This window comes from Chinchilla lanigera, unplaced genomic scaffold (assembly GCF_000276665.1).
Source record: "Chinchilla lanigera isolate Chin_1 unplaced genomic scaffold, ChiLan1.0 scaffold00051, whole genome shotgun sequence".
NCBI lineage: Eukaryota > Metazoa > Chordata > Mammalia > Rodentia > Chinchillidae > Chinchilla > Chinchilla lanigera.
Window position 1 is genome coordinate 12038299 of NW_004955452.1, and position 22702 is coordinate 12061000.

Here is a 22702-nt window from a genome sequence, read left to right on the forward strand (position 1 = left end):
TGCTCTTTGGAGCCACTGCAGCCTCCACAGTGCTCACAGCCTCAGCACCTCCAGAGGCTGAAGGAAGAACACTTTTCTCCCAGGGTTGTGTCCAGTGCTCTGGGACCCACTGGAAAGCTGCCTAGACCCCAAGGGCTGCAGGTCTGCCAGTTCACCTTCACATTGCCCTGCCACATGTTCTAACTTGTATGGAAAATCCTTTATCTTTCAGAATGGGCCGGTTCCCTGCCAGCCTCCAGCATCTGGATCCCTGTGCCGGCGGATTTTACCACCACGCGAGGCTACTTTGTTCATGGGCACAGCAGACGCCAAAGGCTGGGGAATTAGCCTAACAACCTCCCAGGAAGAGCCCTCACTCAGTGAATTGAGGAATCTGTGTATAAATACCCGAGCTCCCTCATTCCTTGAGTCGGGTAATTTTTACACCTCAGTTCCACAGAGTCGCCCTGTGAGATCATGTTCTAGGCCCCCACTGTGGTAGCTGGCCTGGTCACACATCCTTTACAGGCCATTGTCCCTTCTCTGGGTCATGACGCTTTTTGCTGTGATCTGCACTTCCCAGCCGCTTCACTGCTTGAATCCTTATCTCCCTTCTATTTTGGGGAAACACAAACCAGGACAATGTGCTAGTGCTGGAGATAGGAGCTCCCAGGACAATGTGCTAGTGCTGGAGATAGGAGCTCCAGCAGCCTAACATGGTGAGATGTCACTCTCCTTTGGGGCTTCTGCCAGGTTGGGGCATCCAGGCCACCTTTCAAGTCCCCTCCTCCTACGGGCAATTCTCCTCAGGCAACAACACTCCCATCTTCTTCAGGGGTCTTAAATCCTTTCTTCCCAAGCTCCAGGAGCCTCTGGAAGAAAAGGTATACCATATTCCAGCCCTAATGTCTGTGCCTCTACTTTCTCATCAAAAAAATGGGGCAACACTGTTACCATGGCCAGTGTCTGTGAAGATGAGCACAAGTAATAGCTGTACTACTGAGTATTACCTTTAGGCTGCATGCCAGACGCTCTGCTTAGGGCTAATTTGAAATTCACAAGAGCTCTCACAAATGCAAATTATTATTCCTGATAGCTCTGTTTTAAAAGCGGAAGACATAAAGGCTCAGAGAGGTTAAATTTCTTGCCCAAACCCTGGAGCTGAAGTCTGAGCCCCTGTCTGGCTCTAGAGCTCTCTAGGTAGACAGCTGCTCATGACAGCAGCAGCCCCTGCACCTGGCAGGAGCTCCTGCCTCTGTGACTCTGTGCGTGTGTGCGTGTGTGTGTGTGTGTGTGTGTGTGTGTGTGTGTGTGTGTGTGTGCATGAGATGAGAGAGCAAGGATTGGCCCTTCATGGGGTCCTGGTTGAGAGTCTGAGTCCAAGGAGATGTGGGTCACAACTGATCCTAGGCCACTGCAGAGTGTCAGGTGGAAGGGTGAGGATGTGTGATGGGTGAGGTGGTGACAGGCTTGGAGGCTGGACCTGAAATCTTAATTAGATGCAGCAAAAGGTGGTGGTGGCAGCAGGGTCAGCCCCAGGGGCTGCGGCGGGGGAGGAGGCCCAGGCTGCTTTCTCAGCTTGTGGCCTCCCTTTGGGGAGTATGGGATCTGGCTTAGATAGCCTTGAAAGAAAAACCTTCGTGTCCCTTCAGAAAGGTCCACAAGGGGGCTGCTGGATCTCCTCCTCTCCTCCGGGCTGTCTGCGGGGTGGTGAGTGTGGAATAACTTTCTGGGTTAGGGGATGGGGACTTCTGCAGCCGCAGTGCCGTGGCCTGAGCGGGAGCAGCCACCTCCCCTCTGGGCTGTGGGCCTGTGGGCACCTTGACCCAGTCCTTGAGGAGCTCCTGCCACTGTCCCCCACCAAGGCACCAACAACCCCCAACCCTTCCCAGAGCCCCAGAGGCTGGGAGACACATGGGCCCCTAAGCCAAGCTGGGCTCTCTCTTGTTAAGTCACAGGATAAAGCACTTTCCATATTAATCAGGTTAGGAATCTGAGAGCACATATCAGGGGATTGAAATATGTAGATTTTGATGATGAATTCACACTCATCAGAAAACCAATGAATCATCCAAACTTCATTATCAGGAATTATTTGATGGGGGAGTTGGGGGGGGCAGGGGGACCAGGGGAGAGGGTGGCTTGGTTCTCAGCCCAGGCTGCATTCTCTTCCAATAGTGTGCAATCTGTTCGCATGGAGTGGATCCCTATGCTACTCATAACCACTTCTGGGCTGCCTCAGTGAAGCTCAAGGACAGCGCCAGGTCACACTTGGGGGACCAAAGCACACCAGGAAGGAACATATACCTCCTTTACAGTTGCTCTAGGATGACCTTGGCCCTGTCATTCCGGTAGTGCTAACTCCCTGAGTGATGTGAGCCAGTCACTGTGCTTCTGTTCCCTCATCACTCCCTGTGCTTCGGTTTCCTCATCTGGACAATGAGGATGGCGTTGCCAAGCCACAGAGCTGCTGGAGCTGGCACCTGTGCTCTGCATTCTTAGCCATGAGGTCTAGCTGAGAAGAAACAGATACTTAGAAGAGTGGGAAGAGGTACTTGTCATTTTAATAAGTGCTCAGAGCCAGCCTTGATGAGAATATGACTTTAGAGGTGATGGTGAGTTCTGTGGATAGGCTGAGTGAGCAGTGTGTGTGTGGTGGGGGATGCAAGTGCAAAGGCCCAGAGGCAGGAAGAGCATGCCTGCTGCTTTACACATGACAGAGGGCAAGGCAGAGAGAGAACAGAAGGGAGCCGTCACATGAATAGGAAGGCAGGGTCAGAGGGTGCAAGGTCTGTAAGAGAGAGTGCTAAGGTCAAACTAATATTGAGAAAAGGAGTCAGAAGCTAAATGGCTCCTGTGTGAGGTAAACTGAGGCACAAACAGTGAGCTGCCAGGACAAGAAGACAGGAGAGAAGCACGGGTGAAAGAGAGCCTACATGGAAACAGATTTTTTTTAGGTGCTGCCCTGACACTCTCCCAGGCAGTCTGGCAAATGCTAGTTCAGTGCTGTGTGGTCTCGGGGCCTCTCCTGTGATGGAAAGAGCTCTCTAACTTGGAGAAGTTGGATGGATCCCCCTTCAGCTCTGACCTTCACTGGCTCAGTCATGTTGGGACTCCGTTTCCCCCTCTGTGGAATGAAGCAGTTGGACAATACATTTCCTATAAAATACTCTGGAAGCCTCATATTCTGTTATTTTTCTAGATCTTCTCTTCCCTGACATAAAGGAGCTATAGCCAATTTAGAAATGAAAATGAAAATCTGTGAGTACACACTGTGTTGCCGCATCGTGTAGAACTTGGGGCAGTGAGGCCCAGGCTGAGAGTACTGTGGGACCAATGAAGTGATCAAGACGCCACTTGTCCCCCATCCAGCTGTGCTCCTTTGGCAGCCGTGGAGGACATAGCTGGGTGATAGAGAGTCTGAAGCCTCATCCTTGGTTGCTCTTTCGAATCACGCTGACCCCACCAGGGACAAAATGAGCCTGTTTCCTCTGGCTGGTGACTAGGAATACCTCTATCCAAGAACCCCACAAACACACTGGAGGGAAATACAAACTGAGGCCTGACGTGTAGCTCACTTGTAGAGCACTTGCCTACCTGTGTGTGAGGCCCTGGCTTCGATCCCAAATAATGCAAAAACAACACAAAACAAAAATATTTTGGTTTGACAAACACTTATTAAATGCCCTCCACAGGCAGGTGTTTTCACGTTATCGCAATCAACCCTCACAGAGACTCAAGGAGGGTTTCCCACCCGTCTCACAGATGAGGAAAACAAGCCTCCACATGGCTTGTGTGACGCAAGGTGGCCTTGCTCAGTACCCTGGGCTCTTAGGCCTCCTCCATCCCTCTCTCCTTCCCTTCCTCCATCCCTCCCTTCCTTCTTGCCTTCATGTCTTTCCTTCCTCTCTCTTTTCCTTTTTTCTGTTTCTTCCTTTCTTCTGCCCTCCCTCCCTTTTTCTCTCCATTCCCTCCAATTTCCGACCCCCCCTCTTTTCCCTTCCTCCTTTCCTTCCTTCCCTCCCCTCCCCTTCCTTGTCCTTTCCCACCCTTCCTTCCTTCCTTCCTTCCTTCCTTCCTTCCTTCCTTCCCTCCTTCCCTCCTTCCCTCCTTCCCTCCTTCCCTCCTTCCCTCCTTCCTTCTTAGTGCTAGGGGTCACACCCAGAGCCTTACACTTGCAAGGCAAGCACTCCACCACAGAGCTGTATCCCCAGCCCATAGCTACTTTGCTGTAGCACATCCATTTACTCTTAATCCTTAACTTGACCCCAGAAGATCCACACAGAGAAGAGGAAATTGAGGCTCAGAGAAGCGAAGCAACTTGCCCAAAGTCACACAGACAGTATGAGGCAGAGCTGACATTTCCGGCCAGCCCTCATAATCAGGTTACTAAGAATTGCTGTTTCTCATGTAGTCATCCTAATCCAACATCCCACTCCCCAAATATCCCATCTGGGATGCAGCTCTTACTGAAGGGATAAGGTGGAGTCATTACCAGACTCCGGAGAGATAAAGCATTGCAAATTGAATGAGGAAATCTATTTTCACGTCTTGATGAAGACATAACTGACAATGAAGGAGTGGATTGTTCGGGAGAAACACATAACCCCTGCTTTTCTCCTTTTCTTAAAATTTGGGAGTTATAGCTTTAGAAAAATAAGAGCAGCTGACTATCACAGATAAAAATGCCCTTTCGCCTAATTGGATCTTTAATAAGGAATCCTAATTAATTCCCTTGAATAGAGAAGTTTTACACTGGTGTTATCTCAGCCCCTTGCTGATGTTGCTGGTTATTTCCAGATATAGAATAATGAATCTTTTCCAGCCAGGCTAAGAGTCGCCAGAGACTTGTCAACTTCCTTATGAAGGTAATTACTTGCTAGGGTGTCGGGGCGGGGGTGGGGGGGGAGAGGGAAGGGCCTGGATGAGGTAATGACAAGCCACGGGGCTGAGGCTCTTGGGGGAGCTCAGAAGGGCACTGCCTGAATGGGAGAAGACTGGCAACTGTGCAGGAACTGCTGGTGGGAGCGTGGATACCACGCCAGCATCCAGGATATCTCCCCAGCTCAGAGCAAGGCCTGAGGGACGCTTGCCCGGGGTGAAAAGTGTCACCTGATGGAGACTGACGGATTCCAGTGATCCTGAGAGCTGATCAGGCTGTGAACAGATGCCAGGAAGCAGGTCTGCCTGTGACTCTCTTGGTCAGGGTAAAGGCTGGGCTGTCATTGCCTGAGGACCCCAGTGGCACCATAAAGACAACACTAAATGAAGCAGGTTATCTGGACAACTCAGGCTACAGACCGGCAATGAGAGGGATGCGGCTAAATGACACGGGCCATTTGTCTGCAGTGACAGGGCTCTCCAAGAGGGGAATGCTGATGGCAGGCTGGCCCAGGCTGGCCTGTGGGGCTTCCTGGGAACTGGCAGCCTGTGGCAGACAAGGCCTCAAGGAGTCCGGTTGCCAGGGAAGCGAGCCTGTGGTTTCAACCAGTCACCACCCAAAGAAGAGGCCGAACAAGGGCAGAGGAGCTGAGGTCAAGCGCTCAGGCCCAGAAGCATCCTCCCAGGGGACTTGGTCTCCTCCTGACCTGCCAGACTCAGAGTAGCAGGGGAAGAAAGAAGTCAGGCTCCTAGTTCAGAGTCTGCAGGGCAGGGATCCAATGACAAGGATTCAGCCTGCCACTGCAAAGCTCTGCGACCTGGAGCATGTGACTTTGCTGAACCTTAGATTTTTGTAGTGGCTTAAAGATGCAAAAAACAAACAAAAAAAAGCCATAGTAAGTACCTGACAGGTACTAAGCACTCAACAAATAGCATTTGTCTTTTCTTTCCCAAATTCTCCTGTTTCCAGTTTCCAGAAATGTCACCTGGAGAGTAGATCCTGCTGGAGGGAACTCTGCGGTGCTGTTTTCAGATGTGAAAAATGAGGAGGTCTCAGAGACCAAGCCTCAAGTCCCTACAGGGTGAGGAGGACTCTCCACCTACCTTATGAAACTAGGGCAACGGAAGCTGAGGATCCTGAGTGCCTGACACAGAGGGAAAAGAGCCCAAACCATTGCCATTCACCTCTGATATTCTCTATGCCCTTCAGGATACTGCCAAGTGGTCATGGGATCTCAGAGCTGCCTCGCCGTGGGGGACATGAAAACCTCCTGTTAAGGCCTCCATCTGGGCCAACCAGAAGCTGCCTACCAGACCCACCAGCTGTGGAGGCCAAGACCTCCAGCACCCTGAACCTGTGGATGGCTCCATGGGGAGCTACCTGCAGAAAGCACACGCTGGCAGACGGGGGAGTTGGGGGGAGGCAGGGGACCTTCCAGGTGCTGTAGCCGTACGAGGTCAGGGGAAAGACAAAAACAAAGGCAAACAAAAAATGATTCAAAAGCTGGCCCTGTCCAAAGTCAGCTATGCCAAATGATTATTTGTAACTTATGTAAGGCGCCGAGAGGGTAAGTTAGCTGAGGCTACAAAAAGAGTTGGCAGCAGAATTGGCATTGGAATTGGACTTGACTCTGAAATCTGCGCTCCATGCTACCTTCTTTGGTGTTGGGACAGACAATGAATCAGAGCTCAGAGAAACAGAGGGGAAAGGGTGTAGATCAGGCTTCAGAGTCCAGAGGACAAAGAGTAGGGGGTGGGACCCAGCTCCCGACCCAGACACTAGGTGTGCGACCCTTACCACTTTTTTCATTTCTTGGGGTCTTGGATTTTCCATTTGAGAAAGAGGAATGATGGCAGTTCTTTCTCCACAGTTTCATAATGATTCATAAAATAATGCATGTGAAATCTTAGCACATGCCTGACCCACAAAAGCTCTTGAAGCTGGTTACACTCCTGGCAGGTATCAGAGCCTGTTTGGAGGGAGGGGATGATCTGGGATGGCTCCCCTGGGATCTGTACAAGGGACAGATGGGAAGACCCAGCTGCAGAGGGGGGTGCTGGTGAGAAGAAAGCAGTCTCTGAGGCTGTGTTTTCATCAGGAAGATGGGTATGCTGGTGCCTAATTCAAAGATAGTGGTGAAAATTCAGTGCAGCAAGCTATGTAATAGCATTCAATATCTGTGATGGTCACAATTCAATCATAGAGGCAATCAATAGATAGCTTATATTTACCTTTATCTAAAAGGTAATTTTTAAAGGTAAATTTTATTATGTAGATTTATGGTGCACAATATGATGTCTTATGGTTAAGGACGTACATATACATGCACACATATATATTCAAAGTTGTTTCTATAGTAAAACAAATTGGCCTATCTGTTATCTGCAGAGTTATACAGTCCTCTTTACTCCCTGCAACAGAAGTCAGACACAGAACTACATGGTATGATCTCATTTATATGTAAGATCTTAAAAGTTAACCTCACATCATACGTATGTAATATGGTGATAGAGTATAAAACAATGGTTGTTAAGGTTGGGGCTTGGGAAATGGGAAGATGCAGGTGAAAAGCTGCAGAGTAGCAAAGATATAGGATGAGTAAGTTGACAATCTAATGCACCACAAGGGCCATAGTGAATAATAGTCTTCATTTACCTCCACAGGGGTCCTGTTGCCAAAGGGCTCTGAGACCAGCAAGGTGAGCCCAGGGCCACGTGCTTTCCTTTCAGGGGTGGGGAGACGGTGTTGTGGGGGTCGTGTGGAGACTGTGATCTCACAGGCTGTGTTTATTAAACAGTCAGCAAATCTTTGTACCTGTGTTAGCCAAACTTTCAACGGGCATCAAGGACTCAGAGATGACCGGCCAAGTCCACGCGCTTAAGGAATCCATGTTATGGAGAGGAGGTTTGAAAGGCTAAGTGGCCTCCGCTAATGAGGTAGGAGCCTGAGGTGAGGGATGGAAGGGCAGATGCTCCACCTCTCAAGGTCTGGAGTGGAGATATTTTTCATCTAGGCTGCACCAAGTTGACAGGAGCTGAAGCTAGACTTCACTGGTACCTTATAGGGCTCAGACTTTTTAATGAAGTCTAGAAAGTCCAGACTTTATTAGGGGACTTATCACAGAAACTGGCACAGAAGAGGCAGATAAAATGAATTGTGAGACAAATTAATCAAACCCACAAAGAGTCAGTGTGTTGCATTTTATATAATACGTGTGTTCACTCAAACCCATTCATAATCCATGACCAAACATGAAAGTCAGATATAACTGGGCAGCTTCCCTGCCAAGAAATCTGATAATGGATCCTTGTGCAAGAAGACAGACCATTTTATTATGGGTAAAATTCCACTGCTTCTGTTACTGTTCTGGAAGAAGCTCTGTTTGGTTGCTAAGCTTTGGGGGGAGTTGGGAAATGGGGAGATTCAGGTCAAAGGATGCAAAATAGCAAAGGTATAGGATGCACACAAGGAGCGTAGTGAACAATAGTGTTGATTTACCTCCACAGGGGTCCTGTTGGCTGTGAGACCAGCAAGGTGAACCCAAGGGCCCCCTGTTTTTCTTTCAGTGGTGGGGAGACAGGGCTGAGGGGGTCATGTGGAGACTGAGCTCCAGAGTGGTTCTGCTTGAGAACAATCAGAAGAATGGTTAAAAGTACTGAGCTCAAGTCCTCTTCTCTGCAGGATTGAATGGGCTAGGAGAGAGCTCAGGAATCTGCATTCTGAAACTTCTTTTTGGGATACCTTCAGAGCAGGGAGTGGGTTTGAGCATCACAATTTAAGGGATGCGGGCTAGGTTCTAGGGGTTATCTTTAAAGTGGGGGTATGACAGAGATGAAAGAGAAACTTTGGGCTCCCTGGAAACCGACATGCCTAGCACCTCATCTCCCCACACTCTGCTGTCACGTACCAGACAGATGTCCCATTCCTGCTCCACTCCTTGAAGGCCCTGGTGATCTCTTTCCCAAAGCCCTTCCGGGCTCCATCAGTTCATTGTTCTTCCCTGCAGTGCGCACTGAGATCCCGCAGGGAACTTTAAATACTGATGCTGGCTGCCGCTCCTGAGCACTCTGTTGGTCTGGGGTGTCGCCTTGCCATCCTGATGGTTGTAACAGCTACTGGGGTTGCACAGACCACACTGCATCCTTTCTCCCTGCACCTTCTTTCTGGCCCAGAGATCAGTGTGTTAGCAGAACCCTCTGCTTTCTCTGGGCCTCACCTTACCCGTATTTCTAGTGACCAGAAGAGGAGTCTAGAGAGCAAAGATGGAACCACATGCAGGACTGGAGGCTGCAGACTGAGAGTCAAAAGGCGTCCCCAGCAGTCATAAGTTCACTCCTGACAGTGGGAAGTCCGTTCATCACCCTCTGATTGCCTTTTCTCTTGTCTCCCTGGGGTTTGCAGGCAGAAGGCAAAGAGCACTATAAGGACACCTGGTGGGAAAGGTTGCTGGCACATTAATTCCACCCCAACCCCAGGGTGGGCGGAGCAAGCCACGTCCATCAAATCTCTCACCTGGGCCCAGTGTGCAGGACTCAGGCTCACAGGAAATGGGGGAAGATCTGAAATGACTGGCAAAATTGGCTGCAGAAACTGACATCAGGTGCCAGACAGGTATTTGCTTAGCAAACTGGCTAATTTTAACCTCTGCCTCCTAGACTAAAACTCTTTTGAAGACAAAGAATAAAAAGGAAGTGATATTTAACACATTTCTATTTTTATGCTGCATAGTCTCTCTGAGGTTGCAAGTCGGAGTCTAATTGATTTCTTAGTCAAAAAGGAGGAAAAATGACAAAAAGGAAAAACAAATAACTGAGAAACCTCTCGCTCATGTTGCAATCAAACTTCTCCAGTTCTGTCGACTGCTGAGCTTCTTCTCTTTTTTAAAACTGGCCAAGTGACTTGCATAATTTAGGATCTTTTCTAGCACTGATCAGCCTTCTCTGGTCATGCAGTTTGCTGATTAATTATTAATCAGACTGAGTTTAGGAGGAGTAATCAGCAAGAGTCAGTGCTAATTTGCAAATGTCCCCCAGGAAGGTTATTACTTAAAATACTTGGTGGAGAGGCTCCGTGTTAACCTTTGCAATTAGCCACAGGGCATTGGTACCAAGCAGGACTGTCCTCCCAACACACCAACACTGGGCACCTACTAAGTGCCAAGCTCTACACTTGAGGCTTTTTATCATTCTGCAGGCAACGATGAGGGAGAAAAATGGCAAATGCCCAAGTAAGCAAGATAATACCAGGTCTTGACAAAAATACCTAAAATAAAACAAGATGCTGCGATAGGGAGTGAGGGGCTACTTTAGATTCCATGGACAGGGAGGGCCTTTCTGGAAGAAGAAATTTAAATTGAATTCTACCTTTCAAAAAAGGCAGGTCTTTATTTCCCCAAACTTCAAACAAACGAATTTGAAGAATTTGAAGCAGAGTTGTAACCCAGGGCAGAGGTCTAAGAAGAGACCCTGCCTAGCCCATCAAGGGACAAGACGAAGGCCAGTACAGCAGGGATTGGCGATGGGCAGCAGTGAGGAGCAGGAGGGAATGCAGAGCCCACGCAACGTGGAATCTTATTCTGGATTTTATTTGGAATGTGATGGGAAGCTTAAATAGGAGAGACATGATTCAAGTCACCCCCATTGCAATATGAAAAATGGATTAGAAAAAAGGGTAAAAACAGAGAGGCAGAACACTGCTAGCCCAAAGATGCTGAAGGGATGCGGTAGGCAGAAGCAGTTTCCTCTTGGGGTAGGTGGGTGGGGGAGACTGGGAAAGGAGCAGATTACAGGTATGTGGAGGGGGAGAAGTTTGAATCTAATTAAAATAACCCAAATGATCATCAATATACAAATGGATAGACAAAGCACCTTACAAAGATACAGAATATTACCTAGCCTTAAAAGAAATGGAATTCTAAGTATGGGTGCTCCGAGAAAACCTTATGTTAAGAGAAATAAGCCAAGCACAAAAGGACAGATACTGCATGATCCTGCTTATGTGAGGCACCTGGAGTTGTCAGGCTTACGGAGACAGAAATTGAAAAGGTAGTTACTAGGGGGGTGGTGAGTTATTTATTTATTTATTTATTTTTGGTACCGGGAATTGAACTCAGAACCTTATGCTTGCCAAGCAGGTGCTTATGCCACTGAGCTATATCCCTGGCCCTGGTGAGTTATTATTTAACTGATGTGGAATTTCAGTTTGAGAAGGTAAAAAAAGTAGACATGGACAGTGGTATTATCAACCATTAAGTAGCCAATGTATTTAATGCCACTAAACTCATTTATAAATGAGTAAAATAATGAAGGTAGTAAATTTTATGTTATATACATTTTACCATATTAAAAAAAAGAAGACTGCTTCGGGATTCTTGCTAATATACATGGTGCCTAGACTATCAGGGCTGACAATTTAAGTTGAGAGTTTGGGGTACAGAGGTGATATTGAAAACCAACCTATTATTGGCTGAAGGGACCTGAGAAAGAGGGGTAAATGGAGAAGAGAAGGGGCTCAGGACAACCTGAGCAATTTAAAAGGTTGAGTGGTGGAGGAGACAGTACTAAGGGGACTCAGAAAGAACGAGGTAGCCAGATAGTTTTATGGCAATCAAAAGAAAAAAATAGTTCAATGGCAGATGACCAATGTCTATTGCCAAGAGGACAAGTCACACAAGGATGGAGAGGTGACATGGATTTCGCTACCTGGAAGTCATTAGCAATCTTAGCAAGGTCAGGTATAGTGGTAGGAACCTAAGAAAGAGGACTGTCTTAGCACTAGGCAGGTGACTGAACAATTGGAGGTAGCGGAATGGGGTGGAGGAATGGGGTTTCGGTGGGTGTTGCTTTTGTTTTAATTTTAAATGGTGGATATTAGAACTTGCCCTTCTGCTATTGGGAGTACTCAAAAGATGGGGTAAATATACAGAATGTGAGAAACAGATGATAGATTCAGTAGGGAAATTTGGGGGAAAATGAAATCTGGAGCATAGGCGAGAGGTGAGCCTTTGACAGGAAACCAGGACATCTTGTCTGTTGAAATACCAGGTGCTGCAGAGAGACTGGCTTACCAAGCACTTCATTTGTTCACTCGCATTTCCTGGCTCTCTTGCAGCTAGTCTGGATCACATGACAACTTCTGACCAATGACATATGAGTTGGAAATGGTGAGTACGACACTTGGGCTAGTGTAAAAAAGCCATGCTGGATTCTCTGCTTACTTTTCGTGCCATGGCACTGGAGATGGCAACGTATTCCAGATGGTGCAGCTACCAGATGGTGGAACCCCCTGGAGCCTGGATACCTACCTGCATGACTCTGTAGATCAGAGCTACTCCCACTGGCCCATAACAGACACATAAATAACATGAGCAAGAACTATTCCTTTATGGTGTTATAGCACTGAATTGTAGGGTTAGTAAAATTCAGAGAAAGCAGTGGCTAGAGGTAAGGCTGGGGTTGTAGGCAAGGGCTGAATCAGAAGGGCCTTATGTGCCCTATCAAGGGTGTGGATTTTATTTTGTTAGACAACAAAAGATGATTGAAAGCTTTTGCCTAGGGCTTAGCATGTCAGAGCTGCATTTTAATTAAGCCCTTCTGGTAACAGTGGGGAGGAGGAATTAGAGAGTGCCAAGATGCTGGGAGATCAGTAAGGAGGCTATCAGCACTAACAAAGGAAAGAAGATGATGGGCTGAACTCAAGGAGTGGCAGCAAGGATGGAAAGACATGTTGTAGGTGGTGCATTGGTTGAATTTAACAATTAATTAAATGTGGCTGGTGAGACAGGAATTCAACAGGGATGATTCCCAGATTTTGGGGTAATGAAGTAGAGAGTGAGGCCATAAACTAAGGAAGGGAACAACCTTTGGCCATTTTAGGGGTCAATTATGAACAAATTAGAATATGCTGAGTTGGAGCTATTGCTGGTCCCTCAAGGTGGGCATGTCCTGGCTCTATAGTTTGATGCACGAAGAGAAGACTGGGCTTCGGAGTCAGATTTGGGAGTCAAAACAAACAGGGAGTATCTGAAGGTAAGACCGTCTGGGGAGAATTGTGGAGTGAGCAGAGCAGCAAGGGAACAACAGAGCTTTGGGGACATCAAAGAAAAAAGGGGGAGGAACAGTCAGGGAGGTCTAAGGAGAACCAGAAAGAGGAGCGTCAAAGCAGAGGCCAGAGCTCTCTGGCAAGAGAAAATAACCAATATACAGTACAATCTAAATGTCTAGTGACACGATTTTAAAATATCTTCCAGTGCTGGCAACTGTAGGCAGTCATGTCGGAGTGGGGTAGGGGCATTCTGTGACAATGATCACAAAACAAATTGTTTCAGGGAGAGAATGAGGGGAGAGAAGGGAGGGTGAAGTAGAGGGGAAACAGATGGGAAGAGAAGAGATGGAGTGCCCGTGTAGACCACTCTTTGGAAAGCTTGGAAGAGAAATGCCCAGAGACACTAGAGGCCCGCCTATGTCCTCCTGAAGCCTCCTCATTTCCCAAATGACCCAAACCATTGAGTTCCACAGTAATTGTTTTGCTATTTTATCAGACAGATTCAAGTTTTCTGTGTGAATCCTGCTTCCTTGATGATTCTAGGGTTGTCATCGCCACCCCCAACACACACACACATGAGGAAGCTGAGATTAAAAAAAGGCTAGGCTCAAAGAGAGAACCAAGGACTTAAGTCAATCTTTGGAATCTGGAAAGTGCATGCAGGAACAATAGCAAGGCATAACCCAAGTCACATCCTAGGTAGGCTGAGCCAAGTGCGAGCGGCAAACACTCACGGCCAAATGAGAAAACAGAGACCTTGAGCATTCTGAGTCAATCAGCATCATTCTGGAAGGCAGGGCTTGCCAGGACGAGGGCCCCTGAAAGGGCCCAGAACAACTCCTTCCATCTGTCTTAGCTGTGCCATCAGGCAGCTGGCAGCTCCTCCAGAGAGGTTGAGGACAGCATCTTGTTGTCTACTGCCCTTCACAGTCCTGGCACAGGACTCCTCACAGATGACATACTTAGTACAAACCTGTTGCATGCAGCCGGACCCACAGTGGGCAGGCCAGCTGCCCAACCTCTGCTTCCCACACACAGACTGCCGAGCCCCAAGCTTTCGCAGCACTGCCTCTGTGCACATGGAAGGCAGAACGGCTTGCTTCCTGCTCCTCTTAGCTCTGGCTTTTGTTCTCTTTCTGAGAGCAAGTTCTCACCTACAGAAGCAAGGAAGTCAGGCTGCTACTCCGTGGAGAGGGCAGGAGCCCCAGCCCTCCCCGCTGCAGGTGTGTTCGTGCCAGTAGCATGCTAGGGCACTAATCCTTTCCTGCTGCTTGGCCGCTGGGCTTGTAATGCTATTTCCAACTCCAAGAGATACAGGAGATGAGGTTTTAAAGGGCTGGTTATTTATGGCCTGGCTCCTGATGGTTACAACAGATGCAATTTCATGGGTTCCATCAGAAGAGAACAATTTCTTGGTGTGGCTTAAGGCATCATGATGTGGTAGGAAAGGAAAGGGAGAAGAAGGCATCATGCACCCCAGGAAAGCAGCAGGTTCTGAATCTCAGCTGGAAGAGGCCCACTCACTTACCAACCCCACCAAGATGAGCTCAACATCTTCAGCCAGGTGAGGTGGCGGCCAGTGTTTGAACATCTTGCCAGCTTGAGACCTTGACCCTGCCTTGCTCCTGACATTCACAGAAGATGAAACCCAAGAGAACAAATACCAGGCCTGTGTCATTGCCAAGAATGGTGTTCACGGGCAGATAGGGCCTGGTGAAGATGGCCCTTCACCCTACACTGCCTGGCATGCTGCTCTCTGAGGCCTTCCCACAAGGCTGCTTCTCAGCAGACAGACCTCAGTTTCGGTCCTGTGGTCACAGTGAGTTCTCCCCTGGCCCTTTCAATTATAATAGGGTCTCTATTGCTATTATTCTCAGGCCAGTTCATCCTTTATGGCACATCATAGACATATTTTATAGTGCTTATTTGGTTAAAGTCAGTCTCCCCACCCCCCAATAAATCATAAATTCCAAAAAGACCACTGTGTTCCCAGTGCCAAGCTAAAAGTCAGAGGAGAGAAAGGCCCAAGTAGTTTGTCTGGATGAATGAACTATGATGAAGAGATGCTGGTACTAAAGGCAGAGTCAGTAAAGTGGCAGTGAGGATGATGAAGGAAGACATTGCTGATGAAGATGAACTTACATTCATCATGAGGATGGCTCCTCAAGGTCATGCGGAGCTCCAAACATGACAGGGGTGGCAATGGAGTTCATCAACTACTCTCATCAGCTATCCCAAGGCTTTGCAGCATTGACTAAGGCATTCAGTCCCATTTCCTTCCTTGCTATGACCTTGACTCTCCTATCATTGCCCACTTTGTGCTGGAGAGGCCAATCTGCACCCCTCCCCCCTCCTGCAGGTGGCCCCAGCCTACTCCTTCCCCTGTGTCCTTCTGTCCAGTAAATGTCCCACCACAGTCATCCAGTCAAAAATATGGGCATTATCCCATACTCCTTCCCTGCCTTCCTCTCTCCTTCCTGTGAATGCCTGGACCCAGCTGACTTTGCACCTGGGCTGTGTTTTGATGTCACCCCTTCTCCTCATTGCTTCACATCTGCCATAGCTCATGGCTAGATCATTATTTTCCCGAGCGATCATGAAAAACATTTTTTGGCTGGTGTGATTATTAATTTTGATTGTCAACCTGACTGGATTAAGACACGTCCAGAGAGGTGAATGGATTGTGGTCAGGACTCTGACCTCATCAATGGGCTAACTTATTGATGAATTTATAACTGCATGGGTTAGTAAGAGGCAGTGGGCCTGGTTAGAGGAAGGAGATCACCCGAGCATGCCTTTGAAGGTTATAACTTTACTCATGTTCTTGTTCTCGCTGCTTCCTGGCTGCCATGAGGTGAGCAGCTGTGCTCCGCCAGGCCCTTCTGCCATGATGATATGGTACATCTCAGGCTCACAGCAATCGAACTGCTGTGAAGGTTCAAAACTTCTGAGGCTGTGAGCTGAAATAAACTTTTCCACCTTTAGGTTGTTTTGCTCAGGTATTTACAGTGACAACAAGCTGCTGACTAACATAGCTGATTTCTTGGTCTTCAAGTCTGTCTTTATTAAAATGCAGAGTGGTTATCTTAGGTCCATGTTTAAAACCCCTCAGTAGCTTCCCACAGCCTATAGAAGCTTTTCTGGTTGTGAACATGGGGCAAGGCCAGCCCCTGACACACTGACCCCAGTACTCTTTCAGGCCTCCTATCCTGCCTTCCTACTTTGCCTTCCATACCTGTACTTCCAACATATTAATTAGTTTCTACTACACTGTAACAAAATCTTATTCAGTCTTCAGTTCAATTCAGAAGTCATCCCCTGGTGGATTCATTTATATGAGTTTTATTTTCTTGGACCACCCCTATTTTACTCCCAGCAGGAATGGAATGGGACAGGTAGTCATGTCTGGCCAATGGGTCTGGCCAATGAGTCTGGTCAATGAGAATACCCAGCAAAAATACCCAATGAGAATACCCACTGGTTTTGGGATGTTAAGAGGTGAGTACATGAATGAGTCTGGTCCAACCCAGATTTAGCTGAGGGCTTTTGCAGGAATCATCAGGAAAGATGCACCCTTTCTACTGGGATTGCTAAGTCAGGTAGGCTACAGTGACATGATGTAGGTCACCTTTGTCAGTTCATGGGGAAAGCATGCCTGACAATAAAGCTAACCCATAGGACAGCAAAGCCTTGGGAGATGGAACAACATTACTTGCATACCTTGATCTAGCAGTGTCTGAAGCCCTTTCCTGGTCTTTTTAGTTACAGAAGCCAACACATTCCCCTTGTAGCTCGATTCATCTGGAGGTGGGTTTCTGTTTATTGAACTGAAAGAAGACTGGCTATTGCATTTCTCTTTTTAGTCCTTGGGGAAACTTCTTTATATATCTTAGAAATGTACCTAACATATGATATTATTAAACATTTATTAATATTCTGCCTCTTATCTCTGACTGTGAGCTCTGGGGTCTAGCACAGTGCATGGCTATTACACAAATAGTGGTGGAATGAATAAGTAACCCCTTAGGCACCTAGGCTAGGTCTTTGTTTCCCTACCACTTAGGAAAGCCTGGTTCATAGATGGATCTCAATAAATGATTATGGAAAATAAATAGAGGGAAAGTTACAGGAAACACAAATAATCTAAACCAATAGTGTGATAAAGTACATGTGAATGAAAAAATAAGTGAATGGTTATTATTCTCTCATCCCACTGGCGTGCTACTCTCATTCTAACTCTATCTGCATCTGAGGGTTCCTGAATGAAATATCTAGTTAAAAGACACTCAGATCAAATGGTTCTAGTTGGATTAAATTCCATGTGTAAAATGCCTAATAATTAAAACAAGGCCTTTCAAAAAGAGAGTGTCGCCAGTGAAATTTTCAAACTGAATATATGTAAAGTAGATGGAGCTTTTGTATCTCCACCTACAAAACCAAAAGCAAACAAAAGTAGGAGAACAAAGTGAAAGAAATTCCCCAAGGCTCTGAGGAGGAAAACGGAGGGGTGAGATGAGGGGATCCGTGGAGAACCCCAAGGGTTGGCTGGTGGATTTGAAGAGGTGGAGCCTGCTTTCCAGGGAAATCCTTTTCCCAAAATGCCAGGGATCTCAGACAGATGGAGTGGACTTTCTCCTCTTTGTTTGGAGGGGTTAGAATGCTGAGGTCAGAAATGGCCACAAAAGCCTCCCGCTGAATGTGTGTGTGCAGTGGGGGGCAGCCTCTCTAGAGAATTTGTGGGACCGGGTCCTCTCGGACAGTGCTCCAGGGTGAGGGAGTTCTGCAGCCTGGCTAGGAGGAGGACCAGGCAGTATCTCTAGGAAAGTGTTCTCCCTTTACCTCATCTTCCACATAAAATGGTTCTCACACTGAGGCTTAAACAGAGGCAGCCTCTTCCTAGAAGCCTTGGTCTCTTGCCCTAGGAGAATGTCCTTCCCTGGAGCCTCTCTGCTTTTCTCCTGCTTTCAAGATTTGGAGTAGGCAAGTTTGTCACATGCAGATCTGAAAGAACTGGCCTGGTGGGGGTGGGGACATAGAGAACAAGCAGATGGTTCCTAAATGATCTGAATGAAACAAGACAGAAATACTGGGTATGGCGCATACACCTGTAATTCCAGCACTTTGGGAGGCTGAAGCTGGAGGACCCAAAGGTTTTTTTAAAGAGAATAAAAAAGAAACAGTAAGAATGATACAGAATTTTAGAACAAGATGATAGGAAATTAACAATGGTTGTTTTATTTCGTATTGTTATCCTCAAAGCATTTGTTCAGATTACCAGAGATAGGCATGCAAAACTGATCAAACAATTAGGCATTAACTGTTCCTTTCAATAAACCAATCAAAATTAGTAGTACAAATATCTTAGCTATCATGTATATATTTCTCTTCCTTCTTTCTTTCTTTTCTCCTTTCTCCCATCCCAGTTGTTCTTTGCTTTTGAGCAGTTTCTTTCCCTTTCACAATATCTATTACACCTTTTGGATTTTATTTATTCTTTCAGTTTCTTACACTAGGGAGGCAATGCAATGTTTACACATGTGGGTCTAATTTATTTCACTTATGAGTGTGGTCCTCTAGTTGTATTCTTTTACCTATATAAGCCTCACATTTATCTTTCTTTATAGCTGAGTAATACTCCATTGTAAAAAATACCACATCTTTTTTATCCATTTTTCAGTTGATGGACATTTGTGTTGTTTCCAAGATTTGGCTATGACAAATTGTGCAGTTATAAACATGGCTGCACATATAGCGCTGTGATATGATGTTTTCAATTCTTTTGGAAAAATACCCAGAAGGGGAATAGCTGTGTCAAATGGGACCTCTAATCCTAGTTTTTTGAGGAATCTCTACACTGATTTCCACAGTGGTTGTGCCAGGAGGATCCAAAGTTTACATAAGCCTGGGCTATTAATCAATTTGGGGAGACCCTATCTCAAAAACAATTTTTTTAAATGACCAGAAATGTAGCTTAGTGGAAAGGCTCTGAGTTCAGTTGCCAGCACTGCAAATGAAGGAAGGAATGATGGAAGGAAGGAAGGAAGGAAGGAAGGAAGGAAGGAAGGAAGGAAGGAAGGAAGGAAGGAAGGAAAAGGAAAGTCCAAGTATAATGAAGCGGGTAGGCAGAGGCTCGGGATCATCTGCAGAGGCTGAGCCCCAGAATCACAACCCAGGAATAGGGCCTACCCATGGGAAGGAGCTTTGAGATCCCCCACCACACACATCCTGCAAACAGACTAGTGCAACTGGCACATCCACTGTCCACCAGAACCAGTGCAGCTTCGGTTTTGAGTGCAGGTCAGGCTGCGGCTTTGCCTATCTTCCTTGCTCTAGGAAGAAGGCCCAATGGGGCCTTCAAGCTACATAGCCAGAGACACCAAGGGCCCCCAGCAGAGATGCCATCCCTTGTTTGTTTTAGAAAGAATGCCTTCTCTACACTCTCTGTCCCTCTCCCTCTACTCTGTGGGTTCTTCAAGCCCATTATGGAAACCTCTGTCCCTGGACCTGCACAAGCAGCTGGTGACAGCCGAACTACTGGACCCTTCTATTTCTCTAACAAAGCAGCTCACTGGACATTCTGGGCGGGGCTAGGAGAAAAGTGATGTTACAATATCAGCTCTAGGAAGACAATTTCAACAGGGGCACCCTACAATCTGACTCAGGGACTCCTCACCAGTCAACCTCATCTGGATTTCCAGGCGACTCAGTGGGGGCTGGGTCCGTCAGGGCTGCCAGGCTGTGCCTTTCTGCCAGGGAGATGGCACTGGTCTAAAATGCTTGAAGGATATGCTCCATGGTGTTGTGTAGAATGGGACCCCCAGGGACCTTAGCTGCTAGAGATGCCTCATCTTACCCTTTTCCTCTCAAAGAACAAGTGCTGAGCCTCACCCCAGAAATGTCACACCTATGATGAGCTCAGCAACAACTGACACCTCCAGCCCTCTCAGTGTCCCTGGTGGACTATATGATGAGTCTCATTTTTTGATGTAGAAACTGAGGCTCAGGATGCCACAACTACTGCGAGGCAGGGTTGGGTTTGGAGGTCAGTTTCATCTGCTTCCCAGGTCTGCTTTTTCCTCATTTGGATGCAAGCTGCACCACACCTGACCCCAGAGGAGCTGCGCCGACCTCCTCTTCCATATGCCTGGCAGGGAGGGGTGTGGTGATCAGCTTCCTCTCCTGTCTTTAGCCTATGGGAGGATTCTGGCAAGATTCAAACAGGGCAGAAGGAAGAGGCCCAGGACTAGCAGCTTCTCAGTAGCCATCATTTCTTTACTCCACTGATTTTCCTCCTCCACCAATGGAGAGACCAACTGTGCAATCACTTCACCTGCATTACCACAATCCTGATATTCTCCAGGGACCCAGGTCCCCACAGATTAAAGGGGTCTTCAGAATTTACCAACTGCAGCCCTCTGTAAGCATCTAGAGGCTCAGGATGAGGTTTAGCGACAGGTAGAGCATCTTCCCTGAATTTGTTGGGAAGGAGCCCGGTTCCATGACGGCCAGAGACAACTGGTTGGGCGAGAGCAACACAGAAGAAGGCTCTGCTCCCCACTGCAAAAGTGTTGGTGGGAGAAAATCTGGCTCCTAAATTCAATTTGGTAAATTGGAGATAAAAGTATGTGTGTAAGGGGTAGGGAGTGGCTTGGTAGTATATAGGTGGTATGACTCAGAGGGCAGAGGAGATTTGGCTGTGTGTGTGTGTGTGTGTGTGTGTGTGTGTGTACTCAGGGAGCAATGCCAAATCTATTGTCTGGATTGCAACTTCAGTCCCTTCAAATGTAGATTTTCTTACCCAAAAAACAGTTCACTTAGGGAAAGGTCTAAACTATGACAGATTTTCTGGATGTCAGAGCAGCCAGGCTCAGTGCTCACCATAATGACAGCCTCTTCTTATCCAAAATGTGCACTGTTGGACTCCCAGAGCCCTTGTGGGCCAGCAGCGCAGGATGGACAAGTCCACCAATGGACGTCAGCCCCTGCATCCTTGGGCTCCGGTGACACGCACACTGCTATTTATGCGGCCCCACCCCACCTCATCTTTCATGATATCAGCACAAGGTTACCAAGTGATTATTTACTGCCATAATTTTGGCTGTGAGTTGCCCTGTGTTTTATGAAATAATGTGCTGAGGGGTTGGCAGCTGTTCGTCTAATCGCCATACTTGGCAAAATACAAAATTGTCAACACTATGTTTCCACCATTCTTTCATGAGTTCATGGAACCCAAACAACTGAGACCCTAATTAAATCTGTCCTGTGGTTTTCCCCTTCTTCTCAGCTCTAATTCCACTGCTTTGTTTCTGGGCTGCCATGTACAGGAGGAGAGTGTGGACACCAAGTCAGGCGCACAGCCCTTTCTCTTCTGAATCCGTGGGGTACCCGTTGCCTAGGTGAGGAAGTGGCAGATTTTCTCCTCTCAAAGGGTCCCTGTCTTCTTGGCACGTACAGGGATGCTTGGCTGTTCAGATTCATCTTTCCTAACAGATCTGCTGTCTTCCTATGTCTTGGCACAGAACTCAAGAGAACACCCTGAAATCTTAATGCGTGCTAATAAAAGCAGTATATGCTCATAAACCAGCAGTATCAGATTTTCACAGGAATCCAGGGATCCATAAAGGAGAGGGGCAAGGGAGAGGGCTGATCCTTCCACACATCCATCCTGGGCCTCCACGTTTGTTTACCCATAATTGCCATTCAAGTATAAATTAGAACAACAAATGCATCCTGCCTAGCAATGGTGACACCAGCCCTGTAAATAATTATAATTTAATCTTACAGCAAAGAGTTCTGAATGACTCCCCTAACGATTTCCTCTGCTTAATTCCTTCCCCACTGAGTGACTTAATGGAAAAAGGAATACTCTTTCAGATTTGTTTGAGTCCAGAAGTTTGGACAATGTGGAGACTTACACCTGGGGGGCAGACGCTGTAGGGGGCCTTTTGGCCTATGGGTAAATAAGTGAGTCAAACAGGCCTTGAGGCTGGAACAGAGGGGATTGGTAAGGTGTCTGTTCACCATCCATCTTGGTGTCTGTTTACAGAAGGAAAATCTTGGGAACAATCTAGCAAGGGACCTGATAAGCAAACTATGCCACAGTTTTATAAGAAACCATCACAGACATAAAAACCCAATGGGTGTGGTATGTTGTGGTGTGCTATCCTGGCCAATACAGGCTTTGGAATAGCACTAACCTGGTTTGGAATCCCAGCTCTGTTCCTTACCAGCTGTAGAACCTCAAGCAAGTAACATAACATCTCTGGGCTTTATTTTCCTCATCTGAAAAGGAGGGAAATTATGCTACTATTTCATAGAGGTTTTATAGAGAGGAAATGAAATTATAGCTGTCAAGAGCTTAGAACTTGGCCAGGGACCTATTGGTAGTAAATTCTAAGTAATGATGTTTTTATCACACCTCTTCTATTTTGGAGACATCTGTAATGATACACGAAATGTTTTTATGATATCATGCTTAGTTAAAAATATATGACTGCTGATATAGTAAGATCATAGTATCAAATATATAAATGTTAAATATAAAATGTATAAAGAGCTAGCTGGACCTAGGGTGTGACTCCTGATATTCCAACTTCAGTGGATTATGAAACCTAGGATATTGATAAAGTATGCTCCTGTGTGTCCAGGTGGGTCGTGGAGGTGTGGTCTTCTCTACTATAGCTGGCCTCTGGCCCCTCCTCTCAGCTCTAATTCCACTGCTTTGTCTCTGGGTTGCCCTGAGACAAAGTGCTGAACAGTGCTGCCCCCCGTGCTTTCTGCCATGAGGCTTCTGCTCTG

At 47.1% G+C, this 22702-nt stretch overlaps 1 protein-coding gene across 5 annotated transcripts in view; it reads right to left on the minus strand.

Annotated features, from left to right (window-relative positions):
• Window positions 1-22702, minus strand: part of Csmd2 (CUB and Sushi multiple domains 2) — a 579269-nt gene that overhangs the window by 343117 nt on the left and 213450 nt on the right. The gene's annotated exons all lie outside the window — the stretch shown is intronic.